Genomic DNA, 15,224 nt, shown 5'->3' with positions numbered 1-15,224 from the left:
CGCGAAGCATTTCCATAAGTGTGGTGGCCGAATAGCAAGTGCTTTTCGGAGTGCGAGGATTAAGGCTGTCTTCCAGTCTCCAGGAATCTCTTCTGCTCCAAATGTTTTGGTCCCTTTCGGTTAGCTTGTCCAGGAATTTCTTATAATACTTCGAAAGGTCTGAAGTTATGGAATTCTCCCCAGTCACTTTATTGTTTCGATGTAATTCGATAATTACTTTGATTTTCATCTTTTTTTTAATTTTTTACCTTCGTTCATATTCATCCCATACCTTGCATTCAAGATTACATCCATTCCGTCCTTTTCTCATTGACAGAATTACGTTGTCTTGAGCAAATCGGAATTTTTTTATGTTTTTCCAAAATCAAATACGATTTCCACATTTCTCCTTTATTTTCCTCACAGCTTACTCTACGTACAGATTAAATAATTTCTCTCACTACCTTTCCAACTACTGCTTTCCTTAAAGGGCCTTTGAGTTACAACTCCTGTCTCGTTTCTGTACAAATTTTGGACAACCCATTGCTCTCTTTATTTTATCTCTGCCATCTTAAGGATTTCAAACAGTTTATTAAGGCAACAACTTCAAAAACTTCTCCCAATTCTATAAATGCTATAAACATAAATTGGCTTTAAATAACTTGTATAATAACTCGTTGTCTCAGTAGTCTCCCATCTCTTTACATTTCTCTGGAACCCAATCTCACCTTCCCCGTAGCCTGCCAGCATTAGGTTTTCCATTACTCAGCAAATAATTCATGAATGCTTTACAATCATGACTTATTAAACTGATATTTTGGTAATACTCAAACTTTTCAGCACCTGCCTTCTTTGGAACTAGGATTATTTAATGATTCTTGAAGTCTTGGGGGTACTCTGCCTGTCCATTATGTTACACGTGGATGTTTGTTGAAGAATCTCAGTATTTCTGAGGGAACATAGTCCATTATGATGTTCATAGACCTTTTCTCTTTTCCAGAAATGTTTCTTTAATTTTCCTATACTCTACCTCTGTTTCTTCCGTGGTTATGAATAGTTTTACAACTTAGCAGCCCTCCTCTAGCCACTGCTGCGTATCCCATTTTGCTCTTTACATACACATTGACATAATTATTGTTTTTACAGTGGGAGGACACACATATTATTGGATTTTAATGATAGTTTATTTTTGTACAAGACTGTTGCAATATATCCACAGACTCAGTAGCATCTAAATAGTACAGAACGAACGCTTTGAATACTAAAGTATACAGATTGTATGGATGCAGTATGAGAGGTGTAGATACAACAGAGGAAGCAAAACGAGAGTGGTTCTACATTAATTTGGTACTATATATTCTGTGATATTTTTTTATGAACTGACGGTTTTTAACTTTTTATTTACGCACATTTTTGTCTTCTTTATATATTTCTTGCAGTGATTAGTGAGAACCCTTACCCTGAAAGTGGAGGAAACGGCATGCATTGTCAATCATTTCGTACGTCTTGCGAACTATATGATAGAAAATCGACAGTGTGTTTTGATGATGATGTTTGTTTTGTGGGGCGCTCAACTGGGCGGGTACCAGCGCCCGTACCAAGTCCCAATATTTACACAGTCCAATCTCGCCACGTTCACGAATGATGATGAAATGATGAGGAAACACAAACACCCAGTCCCCGGGCAGATAAAATCCCCAACCAGGCTGGCAATCGAACCTAGGACTCCGTGATCCACAGGCAGCAAAGTTAGCCACTAGACTACGAGCTGCGGACGACGTTGTGTTGTTACTTTAGAACAAAGCTCTGGCTAACGGCCATCTAATGTTGATTCATGGGCCAGCTATACTGAAGTGTGCTTTGCATCTACAATGACCCATACGTTGTATTCAACAGGTGAATCTTACTGCAACTCAAGCGAATTCCATGAGTACTTAGAGCAAGCTAATGCACCTTACATAACAGGGATATAAATCGGTAACAATCGGGAGGGAATTCTGATGCCAAGGAAAACCTGAAAACTTGCTAATCATATACAAAATAAGCTGCGAACGAATCTCTTGACCGACCTATACTTCAATACTGTTATTCTGCCTGAGATCATTTTTAAATATAATTAAGCAGGGATATGTACGTATGGGCTACTCCTTAGGGGTTTTTATCATCTGAGAAAGGATATTACTGTCATACGTAACGTAATGTCACATTTTGGAAGGCATTCGTAATCAAATTACGAAAGCCGAAAATCTTTGTGCCATGAAACAGGTATCTACTATACGAATCATATTACAAAATGATTAAGCGTAGAGAAATCATATAGAGGCATGCTAGTAGAGAGAGAGAGAGAGAGAGAGAGAGAGAGAGAGAGAGAGAGAGAGAGAGAGATCAATTGTGTCGATTGTAGAACAGCAACTTCGATGCAAGCATGAAAGGTACACTGAGAATCTTTTACATTTATTCAAAGCTTCACAAACTTCCCCAGAAAGAGAGAGAGAGAGAGAGAGAGAGAGAGATGCCGTAGTTATAAATGGGCTACTTAAGAGCCGCCAACAAACCGCCTTTACTGTTCTTTGTTTTCTTGAGCTGCCGCTTGATGCTGGTAAATATGCAAGCTTCTTTGCCGCCGAACTTTGAAGAAGCTTTGATTCCTTCCCTTTCATTGTCTCGCCGGATGTCGAGGATCGTCGCTGCCCCTTATTTCTTCTTCGAAAAGCAGCTGCGAGCCGCGCTCGGGAGAGGGAGAGAGAGAGAGAGAGAGAGAGAGAGAGAGAGAGAGAGAGAGAGTGGCCTTCCACTCCATTTAAGTCTTGACCGCCGTTCAACAGGCCGTACGTCACGTACCGACGTGACCCCATCAGACTCCACTACTCACCCAGTCGCCGTAAATCACTGGAATGGTTGTACATGAGTTATAGCTGCAGCAGGTTCTGTACTAGGCAAGCAATATGTAACAATAAGTTTCAAACAATATATACCACTTTGTTTCTTTAGTTTCTTCCCTTTATCACTTAACAGCAAGTGTTCTGGGACTCAAGACCACTTCCCATCGTTTCATGGTCATAGGTACAGTTGGCGGTTGCGTATGTTTCTGCTAATTCACACTGACTCAGTTTTGCTGTCAGATCATGTCTCATCGCATCCACGCTTGTCAGAGATTCGCCAAAGTGTTTATCTCTAAGTTTCCCCCAATTCCTGTACGATAGTATCTGACGGTGGCACGTATGTGCGACATCAGACATAGATGTTTTGGGTCTGACATTTGTAAAAATTGCTAGCGTCAAGAACGTAATGCTAGAAGCGAGGAGCTTTAGTCAAGTGTTGACTGCATCTTTCAACATTGTTTCGGATAACAAGTAAGTGGTCAGCATACACGAGAAAATGTATGACGTCATCGTAAGCATTTCGTCTGCTGCCGTTTGGAGGAATGTTGAGCATTTTAAGTAACCTACCATCTAACAACAATATTATGGGAAGATAAAAAGTATATTTGTCTTTGTAATGATTTCACACCTTTTTTCTAAGACTTTGCATGACTTTTTGTATTACATACACAGTAGACTGACAAAGCAGTTTTTCGAGCAGTCTGTCTCTTATCTGACGACTGTTAAATAATATATGTAATATGTGACTTAATTAAAAGTAAGATTCATTGTCAGTATGTTTCTTGATTTGCTTGTTATTAAAGATAAGGATGATACTTGATATTGTAGCGTAAAATACTCGTATGTGATGACATTACCTTCACTAGGAAACACAAGATCAGTCATCGTAATAACTTAACAAATGTCTTCTATACAATTCATTATACCATTTGGGGTCATCCAAGACATTTTCATGGGAAAAGTTTACTTGATTGCCATGTTTTGTGTGGTAGCGTTATCTATGCTTTGTTTTTGCATTATGCTGTTCCAGTAATGGCTGAAATAATGGAAACTGGCGAAGAAAAAATTTAAATACACACATCAAAAAATGTTTTGCACCACCTGGGTTGTGAGAGTTCCAGAATCTCTGCAGAAAATTGGAATAGAGACAACATAAACATCATTTCCGCCCTTTTTATTGTTCATGAAAACCACACATTGCATATTGTAGCACCATATGGTGAGACCTTCAGAGGTGGTGGTCCAGATTTCTGTGCACACCGGTACCTCTAATACCCAGTAGCACATCCTGTTGCACTGATGCATGCCTCTGTTCATCGTGTCATACTGTCCACTAGTTCATCAATGCACTGGTGGTCCAGATTGTCCCACTCATCAATTCGGCGTAGATACCTCAGAGAAGTTGGAGGGTCACGTCGTCCATAAGCAGCCCCTTTCAATATACCACAGGCATGTTCGATAGGGCTCGTGTCTGGAGAACATGCTGGCAACTATAGTCAAGCGATGTCTCTATCCTGAAGGAAGTCATTCACAAGATGTGCACGATGGGGGCGCGAATTGTCGTCCATGAAGACGAATGCCTCGCCAATATGCTGCCGATATGGGTGCACTCTCCGTCGGATGATGGTATTCACGTAACATACAGCCGTTTCGGCGCCTTCCATGACCAACAGTGGCGTACGTCGGCCCCACATAATGTCACCCCAAAACAGCAGGGAACCTCTACCTTGCTACACTCGCGGGACAGTGCGTCTAAGGCGTTCAGCCTGAGCGGATTGCCTTCAAAGGCGTCTCTGATGATTGTCTGCTTGAAGGCACATGCGACACTCATCGGTGAAGAGAACGTGATTCCAATGCCGAGTGGTCCATTCGGCATGTTGTTGGGCCCACCTATACTGCATTGCATGGTGTCGTGGTTTCAAAGATGGACTTCGACATGGACGTCGGGAGTGAAGCTGCGCACCATGTAATCTATTGTGCATTGTTTGAGTCGTAACACGACGTCCTGTGGCTGCACGAAAACGTTATTGAACTTCGTTGCGTTGCTGTCAGGGTTCCTCCGAGCCATAATCTGTAGGTAGCGGTCATCCACTGCAATAGTATCCTGAGCGAGCCTTGTCATCTGTCGTGTCACCGCCAGACACCACACTTGCTAGGTGGTAGCCTTTAAATCGTCCGCGGTCCGCTAGTATACGACGGACCCGCATGTCGCCACTGTCAGTGATTGCAGACCGAGCGCCGCCACACGACAGGTCTAGAGACACTTCCTAGCACTCGCCCCAGTTGTACAGCCGACTTTGCTAGAGATGGTTCACTGACAAATTACGCTCTCATTTGCCGAGACGATAGTTAGCATCGCCTTCAGCTACGTCATTTGCTATGACCTAGCAAGGCGCCATTATCATTCGCTATTTATCTTGTGATGCATGTACCGTCAGACCGAGGTTCACCAATTATGGATTAAAGTTAAGTATTCCAGCAGCTACGTATTATTTTTACTAGACTCAATTCCTTTAACTGTTCCAGACCTCACGCCAGCCTGCGTGAGCTTAACGCGTGCCTTTCGGCTACCAATCATAGTGGCTTGGCTGTCTTGCCAAGTCCCAACAAAATTGGCGACGAGGATTTTGCGTTCGTATTGATTTACTTGTGTCATGGCTTCGCCACAATCTCCAGATGTACTGCCCGAATTTTATCGCTTGCAGAATCAGCAGACGCAGGCCTTATTGGATGCCATTGGACAGCTCGTCCAGGGTCAACGTGCACTGCAAAACGATGCGGCAGCCGTCGCTCCACCGCTCATGCAGCCACAACACGCAGTTGCACCACCTTTTCATCCTTTTGATGCGGCGCTGGAAAGCTGGACGGAGTGGTCACGCCAATTTGGATTCCATCTCGCCGCCTACAGAATTCAAGGTAATGAGCGACAGCCTTTTTTTTTAGCATCCGTAGGCGTCCAGACGTACCATGTGATAGTGAAATTGTTTCCCCAACGCGACGTAGCAACTCTGTCCTACGACGAAATTTTGTCTGCATTAGATGCATATTTCAAAGAATCAGTCAACGTTGTTGCCAAACGGTATACATTCTTTCGTGCAAAACGTACGGCCGGTCAGACTAATCTGGAGTGGGTTGCAACCTTGCAAGGCCTTACTAGGGATTGTGCTTTTGAGTGTCAATGTGGACTCCCTTATTCAGATACTCTGGTGCGTGATGCAATTGCACAGAACGTTTCTGATGTTCGTATACTGGAACAGATTTTGAATCCCTCCCTTCAACAAGTGACAGACATCTTGGATCGGCAGGACACACTTGACTTTGCTCAGGAATCATTTGAATCTTCAGCACCTGTGTGTCACGTTAACCGGCCCACCGGGCGAGATGCACGGAACAGTGAACAGTCCTCACGCCCGGCCGCGCTAAAGCCTCCTGGCTCTCAGCCACATGTCCCACGCCAGCATGCAAATGCAGTGAAATCATGCCCGCGGTGTGCTACTAGACATTCGCGTGAGAATTGCCCATCATGCCGGGCTATTTGCTTTTTCTGTAATAAAAAAGGACATGTTCAAAGTGTTTGCCAGAAAAAGCTTCGATCAGACACTCACAACCATTCCAGGCCCTTTGCTTCGCGCCGGAATCGAACCAAGGATACTCAGGCTCGTGAAACTTCACCTATGGAAATTCATGTAGTTCATGCCACTCCGCCCAGTGCTACTCTCTCTCACAGTGACTGTGTTCGTCCCACAAATTGTGTGTGTCGACATCGCCGGAAATCCTGTCAAGTCGCAAGTGATTCTGTTTCAGTGTCAGTTCACGTTGCACGAGACAGTCGCTCTTGTCGTCAGCAGGACAATAAACTTTGTTGATTTGGACTTCAACGTCAAAGTGATACCGTTCCAGGTCGATACCGGAGCTGCAGTTTCACTACTCAATCACGACATGTACAAACAGCTGGGCACACCTCCGTTGTGTGCCGCACATGTTAAGCTAACTAGTTATTCCAGACAAGCGATCCCTGTTAGGATAGTGCAGCCTTCTTGCAACATAGAAGGGACAAACAAAACTTGTGTCACTTTACGTCCTTCGTTCTTCTTCTGCAGTGAACTTGTTTGGTTTAGATTTATTTCAGTTGTTTAACTTGTCTATAGTAAATCAGGTCCTATCAGTGAACCAGACTGTGCCTTCCGACAGTCTTTCTCGTCTATGTGAAGAATTTGCAGACATTTTTGCGCCGGGCCTTGGTTGCGCTAAGAACTATAAAGCACATTTGGAACTGAAAGTAAACGCGCAACCGAAATTTTTCAGAGCGCGCAATGTTCCCCATGCATTGCGTGATGAGGTCACAAAAACGTTACACGATTTGGAATCACAAGGTGTAATTGAACGTGTGCAGGATTCCCTCTGGGTATCACCCTAAGTAATTTTGCAAAAACCTTCCGGAAAATTGAGACTTTGCGTGGACTTCAAGGCAACAGTGAATCCACATCTAGTGACTGCAACTTTTCCTTTACCCCGTCCGGAAGATCTTTTTGACAAACTGTGACCGGGTAAATATTTTTCGAAGTTGGACCTAGCATATGCGTACTTACAAATACCGGTGGACGAAGAATCCCAGTGCGTATTGGTGGTTAACACGCATCTTGGTTTGTATCGATTCAAACGACTGCCATTCGGGTGTGCATCCGCCCCTGCATTGTTTCAGCAATATCTACAAACTGTTTGTGCGTCGGTCTCTACTGCAGCAAACTATCTGGACGATATTGTGATCTCCGGAACGACGGAAGAAGAACATTTGGCCAATCTCAGAACATTATTTCAGGTCTTGCGACAAGATGGTCTTCGCTTGCGGAAGGACAAATGTGTGTTTTTTGCTCGTGACTTACCCTATCTGGGACACGTACTCAATGCCCAAGGCATACATCCCAGTCCAGAGCACCTCCGTGCCATACAAGACTTGCCTCCGTCGCAGAATTTGAAGCAGCTACATAGTGTGCTGGGAAAAATAAATTATTATCATCGCTATGTGCGCCACGCCTCTTCCATTTCAGCTCCGCTTCATCGCTTACGCCGTAAGGGTGTTCCGTTCGTCTGGACGACGGAATGCGAACGCGCCTTTCGCCAGTTGAAATCGGCGTTGCTTTCCAATACTTGCCTTACGCCATTCGATCCCCAGATACCCCTTTTGTTGATGGTGGATGCATCGGATTTCGGGATCGGTGCTGTGCTTGCGCACAAAGATGGATCGCACGATCGCCCTATTGCCTTTGCGTCCAAATTGCTCTCGTCTGCGCAAAGAAATTATTCACAAATCGAGAAAGAAGCACTGGCTCTCGTATTTGGTGTTACTAAGTTTCATGATTTCTTGTATGGTCGTCACTTTACCATCATCACAGACCACAAACCTTTGACATCGCTTTTTCATCCGACCAAGCCTGTACCTCCACGTACAGCGCAGAAATTCATTCGCTGGTCTATTTTCCTCTCGCAGAACCGCTACGATATCTTGTATCGGTCCACTGCTAAGCACGGAAACGCCGATGCGTTGTCCCGTTTGCCTGTTGCTGAGGATAGAGCATTCGATTCCTCCGAACTTGCTTGCATGTTCATTGATTCGAAAACCGATGACGTGGTCGACTTGTTTCCGATTGATTTTCGTCGTGTAGCTACAGCCACAGCTGCCGACCCTGTCCTTGCTACCGTTCTGCGTTTTGTTGCTACGCAATGGCCCTTGTCAAAGTCACGGATCGAGGATGCGTTGGTTCGCCGATTTTTTGCTCACAAAGAGACTTTTTGTACGACGTGGTGTTTTGTTGTTGCGTTCAGATAATGATCAGCCCAGGGTCGTGGTCCCACGTTCGTTACAGTCCTCTGTCTTAAAGCTTCTCCACCAACGACATTGGGGTATAGTGCGAACGAAACAACTTGCTCGTCAGCACTGTACTTGGTTCGGAATCGATGCTGCGATTACGAATATGTGCTCTTCTTGCATGGCGTGTGCCGAACAACACGCCACACCTCCGCGGAAATTTTTTGCATGGCCAAAAGCAACTTCCCTTGGCAACGCTTACACATCGATTTTGCTGATCCATTCTGGAATGCTAGATGGTTGGTTGTGGTCGATTCATTCAGTAATTTTCCTTTCGTTGTCCGGATGTCTTCCACGACGTCTTCTGCCACCATCCAAGCGTTATCCGCTATCTTTTGCATTGAAGGTCTTCCGCAGACTATTGTTTCCGACAATGGCCCACAATTCATGTCCGCAGAATTTCAGTCATTCTAAAAGGCCAATGGTATTTAACATCTGACTTCCGCGCCGTTTTCGCCACAGTCCAACGGTGCCGCTGAACGTTTGCTCCGACAGCAATCCTTCGCGTCAAAAAGACTCGAAAAGCAGCAGAATACCTCAGCCATGTCGCCACTGTCCTGTATTTAGCTGCGGCAAGATGAGTTAGTAAACAGCATTAAGAATCTGCCGACTGTGCTGCCTGCGTCCATTCAACGAATCCCGCTGCCGACAATATTATACACGGTTGTTCACGTACTCTTCACCACAGTTCGGCAATAGACAGCTTGTGACACACAAGAAAGTTTCTAATTCGTTTAATGTGACAGTTAAGCAGTCAAAACATCGTCGCAGGGCATTTCATCAGTACATGTAGCGATAATAACGAATTATATTTGTTCACTGCAGCTTATTCATTCCGAGGTTCTGGCTAATCTGATTTTCGGGTTTTCCATTAGGTGTCTTGACTTGGGATTTCATTGCTGCTCGTAAAGAGAAAAAATACATTTGTTAGACATCAGCCTCAGCTGTTAATATCATATGAAAATTTGGGGTATATCTCTGATAGTATGCAATCATAACCTTATGAATGTACAGCTTTTAAACATGCATTCTCACCGAATGTTTGATTCCCACCTCAGGTTTCTACAGCCGCTTAATGTGCAAGGTTTGTGTTCATGATGTTGGTGAACGTCAAGCGATAGTGTGGCACCTGCCAGAGCGGTAAGGAATGACTTTCAAATCTTAACGTTTAAGCGTCAAACAAAGAGGGGTGCTGAAAACCTTGACTGGTAATCGTCGTTAAATGCGGCTGTTCGACTAACTTTTATACAAGGTATATGGAAGGTCATGGAGGCGGGGAGTATGTTCCGTTCTGCTGTTATCACAACTCTCAGTTTAGTTGGAGCAATCCTAGACAGCTTCTTCATCAAAGACGTGCTAGATATAAAGCATAATGGGAACTGATTTTATATGGTCCCCTTCAGTGGAGCGATTTTTAACGTTTTCGTAGTGGTGTCAGTGTTTCTCCAGTGGCCGGCCGGTGTGGCCGAGCGGTTCTAGGCGCTACAGTCTGGAACCGCGCGACCGCTACGGCCGCAGGTTCGAATCCTGCCTCGGGTAAGGATGTGTATGATATCCTTAGGTTAGTTAGGTTTAAGTAGTTCTAAGTTCTAGGGGACTGATGACCTAAGATGTTAAGTCCCATAGTGCTCAGAGCCATTTGAACCATTTTGCTCAAGTGCCGTGTGCAGTGCTACGTTCATGGGACTTAACTGCTGAGGTCATCAGTCCCCTAGAAGCTAGAAGTACTTAAACTTAACTAACCTAAGGACATCAGACACATCAATGCCCGAGGCAGGATTCGATCCTGCGACCGTAGCGGTCGCGCGGTTCCACACTGTAGCTCCTAGAACCGCTCGACCACTCCAGCCGGCCAGATCGCCAGACTCATTCATTTGTGTTCCCACTGCGGTGTTTCTTTGTTTTCGTGTCGACTCACTCTGCTCATTCTCCGCATGCGTGTGTGGCTCTCGTTTATGTTGTTTTAAATCTACCATCTATACTGATTTATTTTTGTTCTTGTTTATTCACCAATTTATAGCATTCTATGTTATGTGTTATTTCTCATTTGACTATGTTTCTCTGTAACTCTCTTTGCTGAAGAGCGGCGTATTGTGCATCTGCCAGACCGATCCATTTTGGGGAGTGAAATAACAATAAAGAAAAAAAACTGATTTCTTACTTATGGATGCCGAGTTTACCAGTTACATTATTCGAAAGGATTCGTTAGTACAATGGGCAAGGTATGTAAAAACCCAGAATTATAATGAATCCTGCAGTGATGTTGTAATGTCGATACCGTTTTGCCCTTGTCCATAACAGAGAAACACATGAAAGATTTTGTCGCCTTTCCGAGAAGTGGTAAGAAGTGAATATGACTTTTAGGATCGTCAAGAGGAACTTTAGCATCCAGTGAAATAATGTTAGGACATGGTTTACCGTGCTTTTATTTTGTGTCATAGTGCAAGATTTCCCATCTGCAGCAGGTGATGATGTTTGGTTTGTGGGGCGCTCAACTGCACGGCCATCAACGCCCGTACAAAGACCCAATTTTTACACAGTCCATTTTCTTTTCACAATCCTATCTAGTCACAAATGATGATGAAGACAACACAGACACCCAGTTCCAGGACAGAGAAAATCCCCAGCCCACCCGGGAATCGAACCCGGGACCCCGTGATCAAGAGGCAGAAACACTAGCCCTTAGACCACAAGCTGCGGACTCTGCAGGTGGTGCCAGTTACCTTTGCTTTGAACATTTTTGTGTAATAACTCACAAATTAATAAATTAATTAGGGATATGTGTATCATTAAAGAAGTAGCGGTAGAAAAAAATTCGGAACTTGTGAGACATCGTGGGATATTCCCACTTCAGCCTCTACAATTTCAACAAATTCCGACAGGTGGCGGCGATATACGTAACCTTTAAAACAGCGTCTGTAACGGAGGCGTGATCCAAGCAGAGACCTGTCACTCGGTTTATTTTGACAGAAGACCACAGCGTCGCAGATAATCATAGGCGCTCTCAGAATATATATTCAGACCTGATGTTTAAAAAAAAAGGATGGAGAGCCTTTTGGCGAAGCGTCTGTCATCGTCGCAAAAAGGCCACATAAACCTGTCTCATCTACCTCATGCCCAAGGCTGCACACAGTTGTGATTCCTACAGTGTTGGAACGTGCAGACACGCTCATTCTACATCTACATCTACACCCATACTCCGCAAGCCACCTGACGCTGTGTGATGGAGGGTACCTTGAGTACCTCTGTCGGTTCTCCCTTCTAGTCCAGTCTCGTATTGTTCGTGGAAAGAAAGATTGTCGGTATGCCTCTATGTGGGCTCTAATCTCTCTGATTTTATCCTCATGGTCTTTTCGCGAGATATGCGTAGGAGAGAGAAATATACTGCTCGACTCCTCGGTGAAGGTATGTTCTCGAAACTTCAAGAAAAGCCCGTACCGAGCTACTGAGAGTCTCTCTTTCTAAGTCTTCCTGTGGAGTTTATCTATCATCTCCGTAACGCTTTCGCGATTACTAAATGATTCTGTAACGAAGCGCGCTGCTCTCCGTTGGATCTTCTCTATCTCTTCTATCAAACCTATTTGGTACGGATCCCAGGCAGTGGGCGAAGAAGTGTACTGTAACCTACTTCCTTTGTTTTCGGATTGCATTTCCTTAGGATTCTTCCAATGAATTTGAGTCTGGCATCTGCTTTACCGACGATTAATTTTATATCGATTCCATTTCAAATCACTCGTAATGCCTACTCCTAGATAATTACTTCGGAAGACGTATTTCCATTGGGAATGACATGTTGCGTTCTGTTATGTAGGAATTCTTCAGTCCAATCACACAACTGGACTGGTAGTCCATAAGCTCTTACTTTGTTCATTGAACGACTGTGGGGAACTGTTTCAAACGCCTTGCCGGAGGGCCGACCGGAGTGGCCGTGCGGTTCTGGGCGCTACAACCTGGAGCCGAGCGACCGCTACGGTCCCAGGTTCGGATCCTGCCTCTGGCATGGATGTGTGTGATGTCCTTAGATTAGTTAGGTTTAGTTAGTTCTAAGTTCTAGATTAAATGGGAGATACGATACTGCGTGAAGAGTTTGACAGAGCACTGAAAGACCTGAGTCGAAACAAGGCCCCGGGAGTAGGCAACAATCCATTAGAACTACTGACGGCCTGGGGAGAGCCAGCCCTGACAAAACTCTACCATCTGGTGAGGAAGATGTATGAAACAGGCGAAATAACCTCAGACTTCAAGAAGAATATAATAATTCCAATCCCAAAGAAAGCAGGTGTTGACAGATGTGAAAATTACCGAACTATCAGTTTAATAAGACACAGCTGGAAAATACTAATGCGAATTCTTTACAGACGAATGGAAAAACTGGTAGAAGCCGACCTCGTGGAAGATCGCTTTGGATTCCGTAGAAATGTTGGAACACGTGAGGCAATACTGACCCTATCACTTATCTTAGAAAATAGATTAAGGGAAGGCAAACCTACGCTTCTAGCATTTGTAGACTTAGAGAAAGCTTTTGACAGAGACTCTAAAGGAGGATATAAGATGAACATCAACAAAAGCAGTACGAGGATAATGGAATGTAGTCGAATGGAGGAGGAGGAGGAGGAGGAGGAGATTAGTGTTTAACGTCCCGTCGACAACGAGGTCATTAGAGACGGAGCGCAAGCTCGGATGAGGGAAGGATGGGGAAGGAAGTCGGCCGTGCCCTTTCAAAGGAACCATCCCGGCATTTGCCTGAAGCGATTTATGGAAATCACGGGAAACCTAAATCAGGATGGCCGGAGACGGGATTGAACCGTCGTCCTCCCGAATGCGAGTCCAGTGTGCTAACCACTGCACCACCTCGCTAGGTGTGTAGTCGAATGAAGTCGGGTGATGCTGAGGGAATTAGATTAGGAAATGAGACGCTTAAAGTAGTAAAGGAGTTTTGCTATTTGGGGGGAAAAATAACTGATGATGGTCGAAGTAGAGAGGATATAAAATGTAGACTGGCAATGGCAAGGAAAGCGTTTCTGAAGAAGAGAAATTTGTTAACATCGAGTATAGATTTAAGTGTCAGGAAGTCGTTTCTGAAGGTATTTGTATGGAGTGTAGCAATGTATGGAAGTGAAACACGGACGATAAACAGTTTGGATAAGAAGAGAATAGAAGCTTTCGAAATGTGGTGCTACAGAAGAATGCTGAAGATTAGATGGGTAGATCACGGAACTAATGAGGAGGTATTGAATAGAATTGGGGAGGAGTTTGTGGCACAACTTGACTAGAAGAAGGGATCAGTTGGTAGGACATGTTCTGAGGTATCAGGGGATCACAAATTTAGCATTGGAGGTCAATGTGGAGGGTAAAAGTCGTAGAGGGAGACCAAGAGATGTATACACTAAGCAGATTCAGAAGGATGTAGGTTGCAGTAAGTACTGAGAGATGAAGAAGCTTGCATGGAGAGCTGCATCAAACCAGTCTGAGGACTGAAGTGTCGCATAGTGCTCAGAGCCATTTGAACCTTGCGGAAGTCAAGAAACAAGGCATCTACCTGGGAACCCGTGGCTGTGGCCCTCTGAGTATCGTGGAGGAATAGCGTGAGCTGGGTTTCACACGATCGTCTTATTCGAAACCAATGCTGATTCCCAGAGTAGATTTCTAGTCTCCAGAAAAGACATTATACTGGAACATAATACGTGTTCCAAAATTCTACAACTGATCGACGTTAGAGATATAGGTCTATAGTTCTGCACATATGTTCCACGTCCCGTCTTGAAAACGAGGATGACATGTGCCTTTTTCCTATCTTTTGGAACGGTATGCTCTTCTAGAGACCTAGGGTACACCTCTGCAAGAAGGGGAAAAAGTTCCTTCGCCTACTCTGTGTAAAATCGAACTTGTATCCCATCAGGTCCAGCGGCCTTTCCTCTTTTGAGCGATTTTAATTGTTTTTCTATCCCTCTGTCATCTGTTTCGGCATCTACCATTTTGTCATCTGTGCGACAATCTAGAGAAGGAACTGTAGTGCAGTCTTCCTCTGTGAAACCGCTTCGGAAAAAGACATTTAGTAATTCGGCCTTTAGTCAGTCATTCTCTGTTTCAGTACCATTTTGGTCACAGAGCGTCTGGACATTTTGGTTTGATCCACCTACCGGTTTGACGTAAGACCAAAATTTCTTAGGATTTTCTGCCTAGTCAGTGCATAGAAATTTACTTTCGAATTCACTGAACGCCTCTCGCATAGCCCTCCTCACACTACATTTCGCTTCGTGTAATTTTTGTTTGTCTGCAAGGCTTTGGCTATGTTCATGCTTGCTGTCAAGTTACCTTTGCTTCCGCAGCAGTTTTCTAACTCGTTTGTTGTACCACGGTGGCCCTTTTCCATCTCTTACGATCTTGCTTGGCATATAATCATCTAATGCATATTGTACAATGGTTTTGAACTTTATCCACGGATCCGCAACACTATCTGTACTTGCAACAAAACTTTTGTGTTGAGCCGTCAAGTA

The 15,224-nt window shown here is 44.3% G+C and overlaps 1 protein-coding gene and 1 non-coding gene across 2 annotated transcripts in view; one reads left to right on the top strand and one right to left on the bottom strand.

The window, feature by feature from the left end:
- Positions 1-15,224, top strand: part of LOC126416926 (octapeptide-repeat protein T2-like) — a 95,417-nt gene that overhangs the window by 53,083 nt on the left and 27,110 nt on the right. The gene's annotated exons all lie outside the window — the stretch shown is intronic.
- On the bottom strand, positions 13,512-13,584 carry Trnaa-cgc (transfer RNA alanine (anticodon CGC)). The gene has a single exon. It is a non-coding gene; the product is annotated as a tRNA-Ala (tRNA).

The sequence above is a fragment of the Schistocerca serialis genome, chromosome 8 (assembly GCF_023864345.2).
Source record: "Schistocerca serialis cubense isolate TAMUIC-IGC-003099 chromosome 8, iqSchSeri2.2, whole genome shotgun sequence".
Lineage (NCBI taxonomy): Eukaryota > Metazoa > Arthropoda > Insecta > Orthoptera > Acrididae > Schistocerca > Schistocerca serialis.
Note: the sequence above shows the minus strand (reverse complement) of the source record. Positions and strands in the feature narration are given on the sequence as shown.